Source organism: Ceratotherium simum, chromosome 25 (assembly GCF_057802395.1).
Source record: "Ceratotherium simum simum isolate JZ-2026a chromosome 25, ASM5780239v1, whole genome shotgun sequence".
Taxonomy (NCBI): Eukaryota; Metazoa; Chordata; class Mammalia; order Perissodactyla; family Rhinocerotidae; genus Ceratotherium; species Ceratotherium simum.
In genome coordinates, this window is record NC_141924.1 from 41412589 (window position 1) to 41428182 (window position 15594).

A 15594-nucleotide genomic window follows, 5' to 3' on the forward strand; every position below is an offset into this window, starting at 1 on the left:
TGACTGGATAAATATACCAACGGGACCAGTATAGACAGGAAAAAAATTGCTTTGATGCATGCAAACAAAGAGAAAACAGCTAGGGAAGCTCCAAAGGAGGGTCGGGGAGGCAGAGGTAAGCCCAGGTGAGTGTGATCTCCTGCAGGACAGTGGAGGTGTTTCAAGGGGTGGGCTTGAGCACCAGCATAAAACTTCTGATTTGTCAAGGAAGGGGATGATAAAAATCTCACCTCTGCGGAGGCTGGAGAAAAAGCTGATTACAGAGGGTTCAGGGAATTAGAGGACTCCATTATTATATCTATTATAGATGACTTTTTCCAGAAATTTTATAGAACAGTAGCTAGGAGGGGGGATGTGGAGTCAAGAAAAAACTGGTTTTTTTTTAGATAGAAGAAATTACAGCATATTTGTATGTTGATGGGAATGATTGATTAGAGGAGGGAAAGGATAGAGTAGGATAAAGAGGAGAGACTTGCTAGACTAGTGTTTTTGAATAAATGAGAGAGGCCAGGATCAAGTGCACCAGTGGAGGGGTTGGCCTTAAGTAAGCATGCTCGGTAAGTATATCTGTGGCGAAGGTGGGAGGCAGAAAATATCGGCACAGAGGGAGGCAGGTGAGTAGATATTGAGGTAGGGACTCCTGAAAGTACTCCTAGAAATTCTTTCAGCTTCAGGTTATTACTTACTTCTTTCCAACTCAGTTTGCCAAGAGAATCTGATCAGCCGAGCTCAAATATTCATACTTCATTTGCCATTGGTCACAAATCATAGGTCACTGAGCATCCTTTGGATTAGCTGCTTTCCTGTCGGTTGAATACTCCTGGTCAGAAGACCTTGCCAGTAGAACAGAATTATGTGATCCAAGTCATGGGTCTTTATACAGCAGGGAGTGAGGGAAAACAGTTTCCCTTGGAGGAGTTTATGACTGGCAGGTTCTGTAAATATGTCTTAGTGTGTGAAGGAAGACAGATATAAACACAAATAGAGATAACAAAGTGCTGTGGGCTATGACATAAATCATTATAAGATACAGAGCTTAAATAAACTTAGGAGAGGAGAAAGTCATAGCAGAATGACATCAAAGCAGAAAAGAGCTGAGTCCGGAAAGCTTAGTGGTAATTTTCAGAAAGATATCCCAGGAATAGAAAAAATTGGAGCCATAAAATATAGATGTATCACATTCTAGGAACAGCAAGTTGCTCAACACAGCAGGTGCATGAGGGGCGGGGTGGGGCAGAGGGAATGAAATGAGAAGTCGGTTTAGTGAGAAATAGAGCTGAGAGCATAAAGAGCCTTAATACCCATGCAAAAGAGTTTTGACTTCACCTTGTGTGTGACAGGTAGCTCATAAAGGTTTTTAGTCATATTTACATTTTATAAAGATCTCTCTGGAATCAGAATGGAGGTTAAATTGCAGGTGAGAAAGACTAGAAACTATTTGGAACAGTCCAGGTGAGAAGGGATAAGAATCTATATTCCAAAGTGGTAGCAGCAGGGATGAGAGTTGAAGAATGACGTGAGAGACAGCAGGACGTAGTTAAGGGATTTCTTGGTCAGATAGAGGACAGAGTCTACACTGACTGCACCCGTGAGAGCCTGAACCACATGTATGTGCTTCAAATATGGAGCTTCATAGAATGAACATAGATACATAGACAGAAGTATCTTAACTGAAAATGTTCGCTTACCAAAAAGAATTCATGAGAGATCAAAAATGACCCAAATTGTCTAGAATTTAGGCCCTAGATTGAAAAATACAAGAAACCCTTGTAAACTCAGATAGTTTTATAGCCTCAATTCTAACTAATTATTTTGACATTAAAACATGAATTCTCTCATCAATGGGGTAATCCCTCAAAAGCATTTAGTAGTAATGATTATACTTAATATTTTGAGGCTATTTATGCATTTTCTCATTAAATTCTTACAGTATTTCTCTGGGGTAAGTAACATACTCCATTTTACAGATGAAAAATCAGAGACATAGAGGAGTTAAGAGACTTGTTCAAGCTAATAACTGGTAGAGCTAGGATTTCCTTTCTGATTAATAAGACAAAGTCCCAGTATTTGAGTAACAGTCTAGAAGGAAGAGATAGGTATATAAACAAATGAAATTATGTAAGGTCAATGATATAAGTAAGAGCAAGGTATATACAGTAAAGACCCATGGAGAGAGTAGTTAATAATATCTTAATACACGAAAAAATTTAGGAAAGGTTTCACGAATCTTGGCCAAAAATGAGTCTTTTGTGTGTGTGTGTGAGTGTGTGTGTGTGTGAGGAAGATTACCCCTGAGCTAACATCTATTGCCAATCCTCCTCTTTTTGTTGAGGAAGATTGGCCCTGGGCTAACATCCGTGCCCATCTTTCTCTACTCTGTGTGAGATGCCGCCACAGCACGGCTGGACAAGTGGCGTGTCGGTCGCACCTGGGATCCGAAGCTGGGAACCCCCGGCCGTCAAAGCAGAGCACGTGAACGTAACCACTAGCCACGGGGCCGGCCCCAAAAATGAGTCTTTATCAGGGTATTCTAGGTAGAGGAGAAGTGTGAGAGGAGCCCAGGATATTCAGGAAATTGAGAGTACAGGATTTGTAGAGAGCAAGGATGAGAAGGCCAGAGCAGATTAGAGATAACGGTAGGAGAGGAAGGCAGGCCGCAACTTGTAGTAAGCCTTATTAAAGGCCAGACAGCGGTTCTCAAATTATGGTCTTGTGAACCCCCGGGGTCCCCAAGACTCTTTCAGGGCATTCTATAATGTCAAAACGAGTTTTTAATACTAAGCCATGTTTAGCAGATATTTTCTTGAAAATGAATGAAGTGAACTTGTCACTGTGAAGTAAACAACTGACTGTATTTGTTGCCAATGACAAAATTAAAGTTTTAGAGAAATTTAGAATTTTGGAAAACTTGTATGTGCCACCAGACAGCTTCCCAGAATTTAAAATTTTTTGATGCGATTTGGGGTGATGTCAGTGAATGTGATTTTTTGATATTGCAAAATAAAATGCATAAGCCTTTGGAATATCTGTATAATTCAGTGAGCCAATATTTTCCATACAACCAAAACATGATATTACAAAATCGTACATGGGTGAAAAAGCTCCTCTTAAAGTGCAAGTTAGATCAATAGATCTTAACTTAGAGTAAAAAAAGCTCGCTGATATCATTTGAGATCACATATTTCAACTGCCCTGTAAGAAACTATCATTCGTTGAGATTTGGAGTAGTATCAAAGAACAATATCCACAATTGCCTGAAAAAGACTATTAAAACATTCTTTCATTTTCCAACTAAATATCTCTGTCAGATATGAATTTTGTCACGTACTTCAACCAAAACAAGATATCACAACAGATTGAATGCAGAAGCAGATATGAGAATTCAGTTGATTTTTATTAAGTTAAACATTAAACAGAAGGAGATATGAGAATTCAGCTGACCTTTAAGCTAAACATTAAACATTTATTTACAAAAATATTAAGCAATGCCACTCTGCTCACTATCTTTTTTTGTTTTGGAAAATATATTTTTTCATAAAAATATGCTATTCGCATTAATATATAATGGAGCTGTTGTTATTTTAAATGAATTAATAAATATTCATGTCAGTTCTAGTTTCTAACACAGTAAATACTCATAGATTTAACCTACATAAATGAAAGCTTTTGGAGGTCATCAATAAATTGTAAGGATGTAAAGGGGTCAGGAGACCAAAAAGTTTGCAATCCACTGTACTAAGTAAGTTGAGAAATTTTATTTATGGTGATGAGTAGAAAAACAGATTTATATTTAGAACACGACTCAGTAAGCAGGCTGGAAACGGGCTAGGAGACTACTGCCTTGGTAAAAGTTTAGGGGGATTATCTTATGAGTAAAACTTGGAGGAGAGGTTATTTTCTGATTTCAATTACTAAACAGATTTAAATTAGGTACAAAATGTTCCATCCCGTACTGATTCCCACTCTAGCGTAAAGGGTTTCTTAAGGCTCTAATATAGTCATTACACTTAACAAAAAATAGTTAAGTAACAATAAAAGTTCACTGCAGATGCTGAACTGGGAAAAAATGAAGACGAGCAGAAACTCTGTTCCGATATCCTAAGCGTGTTCGTGTGGAAGAAAGAATTAAACTGATCTGCTCCAGTGAGCATAATGAGTTCCAACGGCTGGAGTTTGCAGGCAGGCAGATTTCAGAACTTTGTGACAATTAGAACTGTTGAAAAACAGAATGAGCTGCCTTACTTGGCTGTTAATTCCTTGAAAATAGCTACTATTTATAACGCCGACTCTACCCAAACCACTCTATTAGGCACTTGACATGATATCAATTCATCTTATTCTCACAATAACCCCAAGTGATAGGGATTATTACACCCCTATTTTATAAATTAGGAAACAGCCTTAAGAGCTTCATTTTACTGACTTACCCAAGGCTACTCAGCAAGTGGATGACAGAGCCAGAATTCAAATTCAGGTCCTCCGAGTCTCTACCAGGGCTTTAGCCACCAGCCTTTCCATGACGTATGCACCAGCAGCTGTGAGGACAATTGTGACAAACCGGATTAAAAACTCTCTGCAATTCCTTTTAAGCACTAAGATTTTTTAACTACTTGGGGAGGGGATTCTGCTATTTATTTTTATATTCTCAAAACTTTTTCACAATGCTTGGAGCATAGCTTATTTTCAATAAGTATGTATTAAATTAACATGAAAATTTTATAATTATAAAATAAAAAGGAATATAAAGTGCTGTATATTACTTGGTTTGACTAAGTTAAAAATGACTGAAAATCAATAGTATTGTTGAAAAACCTTCAATTCATCAATTCTACATAGATATGACCTTGGACCCAGAAAAAGTGAGTCTTTAAGAGTTTTACTAAATTGTTTTTGTATGTTGAACCGATATGATCAGGTTGTATACTGGAAAAGCCAGAGCAAGTCTTCTCCTAAAGTACTTTTCTCAGAAGTGGAGTCATATGAATAACAAGTCATTGGCTATTTTCAGCTTCCGTGAACATCTCTTAGGCAGCTCTTGTGGGGTTAGAGAGGGAGAGATCTACTAAATACTTGTAAAATGATGTGGATTGTCTCCAAATTCTTTACTTTACTGTAGCTATGGTTTATCATATTAAGACAGTATGATGGAAGAAAAGTATCAAAATAGTAGGAGTCAGAAAGATCTGTGCAATTCTTTCTCTACCACTAGCTAGCATCGAACTGTGGCTACCAGATTAATTAAAATATAAAATTAAATGTAACCTCACCCTGTAGAAAAAGGAGACAAACAGAACAGCAGAGACCCCTTCTGTCCATTGTGCCTGTATGCATCATCCAAAGCTTGACCCTCTGCTAGTCACTAGGAATGTGCTCCCTCCTACCCCACTCTTCCCAAGCATCATGGCACAACCAGTGGTACCTTTCAGATGTCCAGACATGACCACTGAGATGAAACATGAAAGCATTAAGTTCAGGATGTCGCTTAGTTTTCCCACTTTGAGTTAAGACCGCTTTAATTCTATATGCAAATTTATGCACACAGCATGCAGATTTTATGGTCTCTAGATTCTCTGACAATATCTGTAGCCTTATTGCATAATGACCTCTGTTGGTGTGGGGTTTCACTGAGCAAATTTGGACAATAAAACCTGTGGCCAACATATTGGCTGCCTGTCTGAAGTAATGCCAGGTTATCTAGCCCTTTAGTGACAGGTTTCTGAAGTTAGATCTGTCACCTTAAAGCATAAAAAGAACTAATACAATGATTTTGTATGTGTGTTTTGGTGAAAGATAATTTGGCAAATATATGTGTATATATTTTTAATTTCTGAGAGGGAAAAAATATTTGAAAGAGCACAGTGTCCAGCTGTGCAGTGAATGATGTATCTGCAATTTAGCAAAATTGAAAACAAACAAGCAAAAAACCAGTAAAGATATGTATTGTTCATCTTAAAATCCAATTTCGCAGATATTTTTAACTTTGGTGACAAGGCTTTCTGAAAATGACCAAGAGACAGCTATGCACAGAACAACGTAACTTGGAGATATAAACTGAAGGAAAGGTTCTTCCCCTCTGTTGAAAGCTTTGGTGGCAACTATTTTAATTTATATTAAAAAATACATACATATGCTGAGTGGTGTCTCCCAGCTTATTTAACAATGCTATCAGACTGAAGGCACTTCAGACCCGTGCGTATCAGCAGAACAGTCATTTGTAACAGATTCCATTTTGCTTAGTGAAAATTGATGATATAGTTGGGCAAGCATTCAGAGACTGGATCCCTCAAATTACAGATCACTTGGGTTAGAACAGATCTCTCAATGGCTCTTCCTAAGTCACTCTGCTAGTCCCTGACCTCTTCCTCATAACCCAGCAAATTTCAGTGGATGGCCGTCTCAGGCCCCTGGAATGCCCTTCCCCTTCAGGGCCACTCTTGTTATTACCCTGCTACTGATGCTTCTCAACAATGTGCCCACTACAAGTCAAATGAGCTGATGACACAAGGAGACACCATGGGGGACAACTCCTGAAAGCTTATGGCGCGAGGCACAAATATTTGGTGTGAATTTTAAATACAGTTCAGCTTACAGTACTTCATTTTTGCAAGCTCTGTTGCTCTAGGACAAATCTCTCTTTTTTAAAACAGGGAATTCAATTTATGTCCAAAATGTCACTTTACTTAGCCATACAGAGCCACAAGACATTTTATGTCACTTACGAAACTTACGATGTTAGGGGAGAGTCCACGAACTAGCTTTGATTCCTTCATTGTGTTCTTTCTATCCTTCAGATATCTCCAATCTGTGTAGCTTTCATTAAAAAAAAAAAAAAATCTGACAGCTTGAACACATCTAGAGGCTGACACCCTGTAGTTGGCCTGAATTCAAATACTGAGGAAAGAACTAAAATCTAGACATTTCTCCTATATTGTTGCTAAAATTCCTATGGAACTTGTAGGCTTACTTTAGCATCTGTTGAAATAAACAAAATAATATAAGAATGTTAAAAATGAATTTTATGTAAGTACTGAATGATGTTTGAGGAACTGGTTATTCCAGTGAGCTGGCTTATAATATAAGCATATTTAAAATTGGTAGAGATATTGTCCTATTTCAGACAGGTTTTTATCCTAATTAACAAAAACATTCTCATTAGGACATTTATCCCCAGTGATCAAATCAGGGGGCATTGGAAAGACAGAAGCAATAGGGTCGGACACTTGTCCTAAATTAAAGCTGGAAGATGACTAGAATTGCTGCTGAATTTCAAGATATTTCCACCATAGTAAGAATGTTGATGGAATTAACAAATATCATTTTCTTTTGAAGGATTCTGGCTGGGAAGCTAGGCAAAACTGAGGGTAGGCAATTTGGATTCCAGCATCTCATTCTGGATCTTTCAATCATTCCCCCTCCTCCTAGCTACTCCCTAACTGTCTCTCTAAAGCACAGGCCTTGGTAAATGTGCTCGGTTGGCACTAAAGACTTCTACTGCTGTCCTGGTGTCTGCTCTGCTATCCCTGCCACATGGGTCACCTCTTGGTCTTCTGGTTGATACCTTCAGGAAAACAAGCCTCCAAGTTCATATACTGCAAAATACCTTTACAATACATGCAAATGTAAACTGACTATTTCAATCTTCTCAGTTCTTTGGGACATAATGCGTTCTCACTGGAACACCATCTAAATTTATATATTCTTAAAATTTGTGTGCTTAATTTCCAGATGCTCAAATATTTTAAAAATTCTTTACCACCCCCATTTCCATCTGAACTAAATACTTAACATTTGTATAATATGTATATATATACATTTTTCAAAGAACATTGCCCCAGTTAGCTAAATAGTGTTCAAAACACTCTTAGGAAGTGTTTTCAGATGTAGAAAATGTGGTTGATCTCAGAGCTGCTGGAAGATTCATGGAGTGACTTGGCATTCAACTTCCTCTCATTCTCAGACAGTACTTCTGCCTTCATAACAGAAATACTGACTTACTGTCTGTGAATGATGTTGCATGTGAATAGGCTTCCTTAGACCTTCACAAGGAACGCAATGTGCTGTACATTCAGCCTCAAAGACTATTCAGAAATGAATAATATGAGCTTTTACAGTCATCTGGAATAATATGTGTTCAGAAGGCATCCGATTTCCGCCATTTCTTTATTCACTTGTTCAGCACACCCTTGTTGAGCATCTACTATGTGGTAGCACAATAACCTGCTAAAAGAATTTACTGATCATGTAATTATAATCACTACTATTTACTGAGAGTTTTAAACACATTATTTCATTTAATCCTAACTTTAATCAGGTAAGATTGGTTTACTAGTCAGGATTCTTCAGAAAAAAAGAACCAATGGGGGGCCGGCCCTGTGGCACAGTGGTTAAGTTTGCGTGCTCCGTTTCAGTGGCCCGGGGTTTGCAGGTTTGGATTCCGGGCACAGACCTACACACTGCTTGTCAAGCCATGCTGTGGCAGCATCCCCCATATAAAGTAGAGGAAGACGAACACGGATGTTAGCCCAGGGCCAATCTTCCTCACAAGAAAAAAAAAAAAAAGAACCAATATGATATGGTATGTATGTATGTAAGTACACACACTCGGAAAAAGGATGTGAGGTAGGTGTGTGTGTGTGTGAAAGAGAAAGAGAGAAGTGGGAGAGATCTTAAGGAATTGGCTCACACAATTGTGGAGGGCTGATAAGTCCGAAATCTTTAGAGCAGGCCAGCAGGCTGGAAAGCCAGGGCAGAGTTGATGTTGCAATCTTGAGTCTGAAACCTGCTAGCTGGAAACTCAGGCAGGGTTTGTTTCTATGTTATAGTCTCAAGGCTGAATTGGTTCTCCTTCAGGAAACCTCAGTTGTTCCTCTTAAGGCTTTCCCTTGATTGGATAAGGCCCACCCACATTGTGAAAGGTAATCTGCTGTACTCAAAGTATATGAATTTAAATATTAATCACATCTAAAAAATAACTTCACAGCAGCATCTAGACTGTTGTTTGACCCAATAACTAAGCACCATATCCCAGCCAAGTTGACACATAAAATTAATCAGCACAGTGGGTGTTGCTATTTTTATTTTATACATAGAATGCTGAGGCTCAGAGAGATGCTTACTGAGATTCATTCAGACAATAATTGAAAATTTGCGGATTTGGGCCAGTTTTGTCCAAAAGCCAGCATGTTTTCCTATATATCACAATACATGGTAGTATGTTACAAAATGAAAGATACAGTCCCTACATTTCAAGTATTTAGAATTGCTTTTGGTGGGGGATGTCAGGTTACAATTTATTCATTTATGCAACCAATAAATATTGATTGAGATTCTACTATACAAAGGGCACTGTGCTAGGAGCTGGGGAGACAACAGTGAACAGACAACGGCCCCGCCCCCTCGCAGAGGAAAAAAGGCAACAAATAAACATCAGAGCTATATCAAATGCTGCAAAGACAAATGAAACAATGGAGGATGACGGGGGTGATTCTCTGTGGTGGTGATATTCCAGCAGAGGCGTGAAGGACGTGAGAGCTAACACCATGCAGATATCTAGAGAAAAAGACGTTCTTCGGTTAAAGAGAAAAGCAAGTACAACGGCTCTTACAAGGACGAACGCTTGGCATGCTTCAGGAACGGTAAGAGACCAATGTGGCTGGAACAGAAAGATTTAAGCAGGTTTACGGAGTAACAGATTCAACATAACACACACAGAATATAATTGTTCTAAAGGCAGAGGGAATACAAGAGTGGTTAGTTTAGGAGCACTTGGTAAGGGAAACGTTCTTGAAAAGAGAGTTCTAAGCAGGCTATTTGAAATTAGCAAAAAATAAAAAGTAGAAAAGTGGAATGACTTAGGTAAATTCACTGTATCTGGAGCTGTATCAGATCAAAACGAAGAAACACAGATAAGTACAATGGTTTGACTGAGACAGAGTCTATGTGGTGGAGAAATCACATGGGTGGCTGGAGGCCTAAGGATCGTAAAGGAGAGGAACTAGGTGAGTGTGTATGCAGGCTGAATGTGCGTCCTTATCAGGCGTCAAAGAACTTAGTGTGAACTGATTAAAAGAAAGTTAACGGAGAACTCAAATGCAGAAGTTGCAATTTTATATAAAATGAAGAGATGGTCATTGTAGGTGTTCAAAATGGGAAGCAATGCTGAAGGAAATATTTGAAGATAATTAAAATAATAAGAATTAACAATTATGAGTGCTTTCTACATGTTAGGCATATGCGTATGTGTTATCTCCTTTATTTCTTATAACAATCATTACGACATTATGACAATCATTATGATACTATTATCATATCCTTATTAGAGATGAGGAAGCTAAGATAAAGAGATAATAAGTAACTTGTCCAAAGTTACACAGCTAATAAATTGTTGAGCTGGCATTTGAACCCAAGCAACCTGGCTCCAGAGCCCAACCCTTAACTAATAGTGCCTTGCTAAGGAGACTAGCAACCGTCTTTATGATATGGCCTAGCAAGAAGGCCATATGGCACATAGTAGGTTCAAAATCATGTTTGCTTAATTGAAAGAAAATTGAACTATATCAAATGGGATAGAAAAAGGTAAAGAAATTTGGATATAAAATATAGCAGTATGCCTGGTTTGTGGTGATGGTCTGGACCAATAAAAAATGTAGCCATGGACACAGTAAAAGTGGAGCACCATAATTAATAGAACATGGTGATGGATATGATTTAGAAGGTAAAGGAGTGAAAAATTAAGGATAATTCCAATGTTGGAAGCTCACAACTATTAGAAAATTGGCAGTGAGAAGAACAAATCGTTTCTCATTTAGTATATCAAATATAAAGATTCAATTTCATTTAACCTTCTAAACCTGTGAGGCTTCTAAAGAATCATTATTTCCATTTTATAAATTATATAGGTCAAGTATATGCCCTAAAGCTATGCTGACAGCAAATGGCACAGCCAAGTTCAAATCTGGTCTGTCTGAATCCAAGAGCCGTGCCCTGTTATCCTCCATGCTACTTCAACTTTTTGACAGGCTGGGTCTCAGCATTTAGAGGATTCTCCAAGTAGTGCCATAAGATTGCCCAGATGTTTAAGCCAGAAAGGCACTGAGTTCAGGGCTGGAAATGCATGTTCAGGAATTATCAGCAAACCACATAAGTCAATGTGCTTACCAAAAAAAGAAAAAGTTCAGACAGGGAAGAGTTGTGGTCCAGAAATGATACTGAGGAGTGGATGCTCTACAGGAAATGGGAAGAAAGGTGGACACCAGCTGCTGATGGAGAGTGAAGGAGACCGAGAAGCTGTTCCTCTGGCATATGAGTTCTTCAGAGCAACAAAATCCAAAATCTAAGCAGTGGAATGACACCTCCACCGTGCATTTTCAGCTGTGTCCCCTGCATAAGGGAACACCATCTGCCACGGAGGCGGATCAGTGGTAAATTGGAATAGCAGTCCAGACTCATTTTTGAAAACTTGGCAATGACTTTACATGGCAATGTGACTAAAGTTTGCAGGGATGTAAGAGCTTCCTTGTACTAGCCAACTTACTGTACATTCTCAAACAGAAAACAAACAAACAGAAAACCTGCCCAATTCACAAAAGATTTCCTGTGTCTTTATCCTAGGAAACAAACCTTCAAAATGACATAATATATTCTTAATACTGATTTGGTATGATTCCATAATACAACATTAATTAGTGGGTTGTATGGGTGTAGAGGACGATGGGGTATTTGGAGGCGAAGGCTTAACTCAATGTTGGCCACAATCTGTTACATGGTACACCCATATCTTTTAAGTGGACTAATGTATTTTTTAGCATTTAATTCTGGCTTTGGAATATTCTATAACAGAATAAACCAAAATAAGTCATGCATTTAAAATGTGAGTGGAATTTCATGAAAACAGTTTGATCTTGTTTCTTAAAGATAAATTCAAAGGAGCTAAGTTATCCCTTTATAGCAGTCAGAGAGCTGTAAAATAGAGTAAATATTTATTTTCTTACTTTCCCCACTTTTTAGAGTGACAGCCAGGAATTATCTGAGGAACCAAAAGGTAGGCTTGTGTGAGGCACACACCCTGGGCAGCCAACAGGCTTGGTTAAACCCCTAAAGCACCATTTGAGCAGACAGAAAATTTCGCTCACCTTAGAAATCACTCATCCATCCCTGGGGCTTAATTGTCCTAGGTGTTGTGGCCATCTGCCAGACTTATTTACAACAAATGCTTAAAAAAGGGATACTGAAATCTCACAGCTTTCTTAGGACACAGTCAAGGAGCATATGGAACTGGAAATTAAAGCTAAAATTTTATAACCTCCACTCCTACTATAGCAGTTTCTGCAATGGAAGTGACAAGCGAGATTGATTCGGCAGGGTGAGTCGTGCACATAAACTGAAAACGAGAGACTGTCTCAAGGGTAGAGGGTGAAGAATTCAAGGATACATTGGAAATGGAAAGCTTAGGAAACAGCGACATTTTCAGAGAGAACTATTCATTCAATATTCCTGGTGAAAACTGGTCAGTTAGGTTTACATGAGCATAGATTCCAGAGAGGAAAGCAGAAGGAAGAGGGAGGAAGTGATCATTAATGAAAAGAAACACACATTTCTTAATAGCTTAAGTCCTTATAATATGTGAATATTAAGAGTAGGATATTCTTGAAGCTGCTCCTGTGAGCAACTTGTGCTACGGTGTTCTGCCTACAGGAGTGCAAATGCCTGCAACACAACTAATTAACCAAGGCTGTCACTTCAGCCAAGAATGGGATATTTGGTGGATCATGAATAAACAACTTCATAATCAATTTTCAATCTGCTTTTAACAAAGCTAAGAAAACTAATACAAGTCCAACTAGTTTCTATTTTCTTTTAAAAGAAATAAAGTTTAGTGATTTTGAAAATAAAATAGAGATTGAAATGAAAATTAAGAAATATTAAAAATAAAAATAAATACAATTAAAATAAAAAATAAACATTGAAACCCACTAAGTACTCTAGTCTCATTAAAGAGTTAAATGTTAAACTATAAAGACAAAACTCTAGCACTTCATTTCTAAGCATTTCTACAGGAGAGCTGTTGTGTTTTTGCTTCATTACTCCAAATGTTTTCCTCAAGCAGCAACCCCTTCTCCTTCCTCCACCTGAAAACTGAAGACCTGGTCATATTACAATGTCTGCTACTCGACCCTCCTAGTGTTTCTATTTCTTTCTCTGCATGGGCATTTAAAATAACCTCTGCTTTCTGCCTAAAGGTCCTTACAACATAAACAATTCATGCTCCCACCTCCATTTGACTATAACCTTCATTTAAAATGGCAGTGGAATTCTTTTTAAATGTGAATGGAATTCACGCTCCCACCTCCATCTGATCACAGCCTTCACGGTTTGAGAAACTCTAACCTGACGAAGGTGGGGAGCAGTACTATCCTTGTGGTAGCTCCTAATTTTGTCCAATAATGTATACATCAGCAGCTCCCTCTGGCACATACATCAACTCCTATTGATTAATGGTCCTCACTTTAACAATAATTCATTTTGGTTGTGGTCGATTTACTACCAGTCTTAACTTCAGCTATAGCAAACAGACTTTGTAAGGTAGCTTTCTGCTACTTCACTGCAATAATTGTGGAGCATCTCCTAAGAGTTCCCTCTCCTTGTTAAACTCACAGTAGCAACTACAAGTAGCATAGCCTTTCAGGAAAACAATGGTTGCTGACTTGGGTTGCCTGGGAAAACAGCCTGTGTGGAACTGTAACAGGTGATCCAACCTTTCCACATTTCTCTCTTTCTTTTTATGCTTTGTCCTTATATCCACATGAATTCTTATATGCCCTAAAGATTTTAAAAATAAAAATGATCAAATACAAACACTCTCCTGGAGACCTTAGGCATGGGGCACAATTAGAAGACTATGACAGAAGCTGTCCCTGTGGCCTAGTGGTTAAGTTGGGTGTGCTACACTTCAGTGGCCCAGGTTTGGTTCTGGGGTGTGGACCCTACACCACTCATTGGCAGCCACACTGTGGCAGCGACCCACATACAAAATAGAGGAAGATTCGCACAGATGTTAGCTGAGGGCAAATCTTCCTTAAGCAAAAAGAGGAACACTGGCAACAGATGTTAGCTCAGGGCCAATCTTCCTCAGCAGAAAAAAAAAAAGAGAAGGCTATGACAATGATACAGTTTCACTCCTTGTAACAAGAACCGGGAAAAAAGGTTGGTGGTGGCAGAATTTAAGGAATAGGTAAATGAAAGATGCTTTGAAGGATATAGTTTCTGGGCTTTCATTCCATTTTAATCATGAATACATTCCAAGTTTAACTTTAGTGTGGATATTGGGTCTCTTTTGGAGAGAAAGCCCAGTGTAGTAGAAAGACCAGGGGTTTAGAAGTCAAATGAACACTGCTCTGCTCCTTATGTCATTTATATGACCTTAAGAAATATATTTATTCTCTCAGCATCTGTAGTAGTTACTGTGGTGCTCCACAATGAACTCCCTCGTCAGCGCCTTTGCATTCATGCTCCAGCTGCTGCCCTCAAGGAATTGCCCTCACACAACGTTACATCCCCTCCCTGTTGCCGGAGGCCTATGCCAATGACTAGCTGAGGCAGGCATACAAAGTCTCCGTTCATTTGACTCATTTGAGACAACTCTGAAAGGCCAAACCAACTCCAGGGCTGCGCACAGGCTCCCACTGCAGCCTTAACCGCAACTGCACTGTGGATCTGCTTTCCCCTCTGCCTAATCCTGCCCGCCTCACTTCCTTAGAGGAGGAAATCCTGAGAGCTCTCCACAGGACCACAATAACCCTTCTGCAAGCCACTCTCCAACTGCTTCAGAGTCTGCATCTGAGCCCAGTCTCAGAGACTGTCCTTTATTCCTAATCTGTAAAATGGAAAACAGCACAAAAGCCACAGACAGTTGTGAAAACGAAACGAGATCATGTGCTCAGCACTAAACTGTGTTCAAGAAATGATGGCTAATGAATGAACCTTGAGGACATTATGCTAAGTAAAATAAGCCGGTCACAAAAAGACAAACACTGCATGATTCCAGTTATGTGAGGTACCCAGCGTAGCCAAATTCATAGAGACGGAAAATAGAACAGTAGTTGTCAGGGGCTGGGGGAGGGTGAAATGGACAACTGTGTAATGGGTATAAAGTTTCAGTTTTGCAGGATGAAAAAATTCTGAAGATTCATTGTATAACAGTGTGAATTTACTTAACACAACTGAAATGTACCCTTAAAAATGGTTAAGATGGTGAATTTTATATCATGAGGGTTTTTTTTTTTACTACAATTAAAAGAAAGAAATGATGGCTAAAAAAAAAAAAAAAACACACTCTCCTGGATTATATGGAGGATATAAATTTCAATGAAACATGGTCCATACCCTTAAAGGAGTTTAAAATCTAGTTGTAAAGACAGATATGCACACAATTAATAGGAGCAAATAAAGGTCATAAGGGAGAAATTATGGAATGTAAAACTAATTCATCTCAGTCGGCCTACTGGTATATTGTGAGGGGGGAGTATATATTTAATATAATACATAAAATCTTGGTATCTTAAACATTAGAAATCTTTACTACGAAGGAAACAGAGC

The 15594-nt window shown here is 38.6% G+C and overlaps 1 long non-coding RNA gene across 2 annotated transcripts in view; it reads right to left on the reverse strand.

The window, feature by feature from the left end:
- Window positions 1-15594, reverse strand: part of LOC147913779 (uncharacterized) — a 104658-nt gene that overhangs the window by 65012 nt on the left and 24052 nt on the right. For both annotated transcript variants that reach the window (XR_015556309.1, XR_015556310.1), the window contains exon 2: window positions 4428-4535. This is a non-coding gene — a long non-coding RNA (uncharacterized LOC147913779). The remainder of the gene's footprint in view (window positions 1-4427; window positions 4536-15594) is intronic.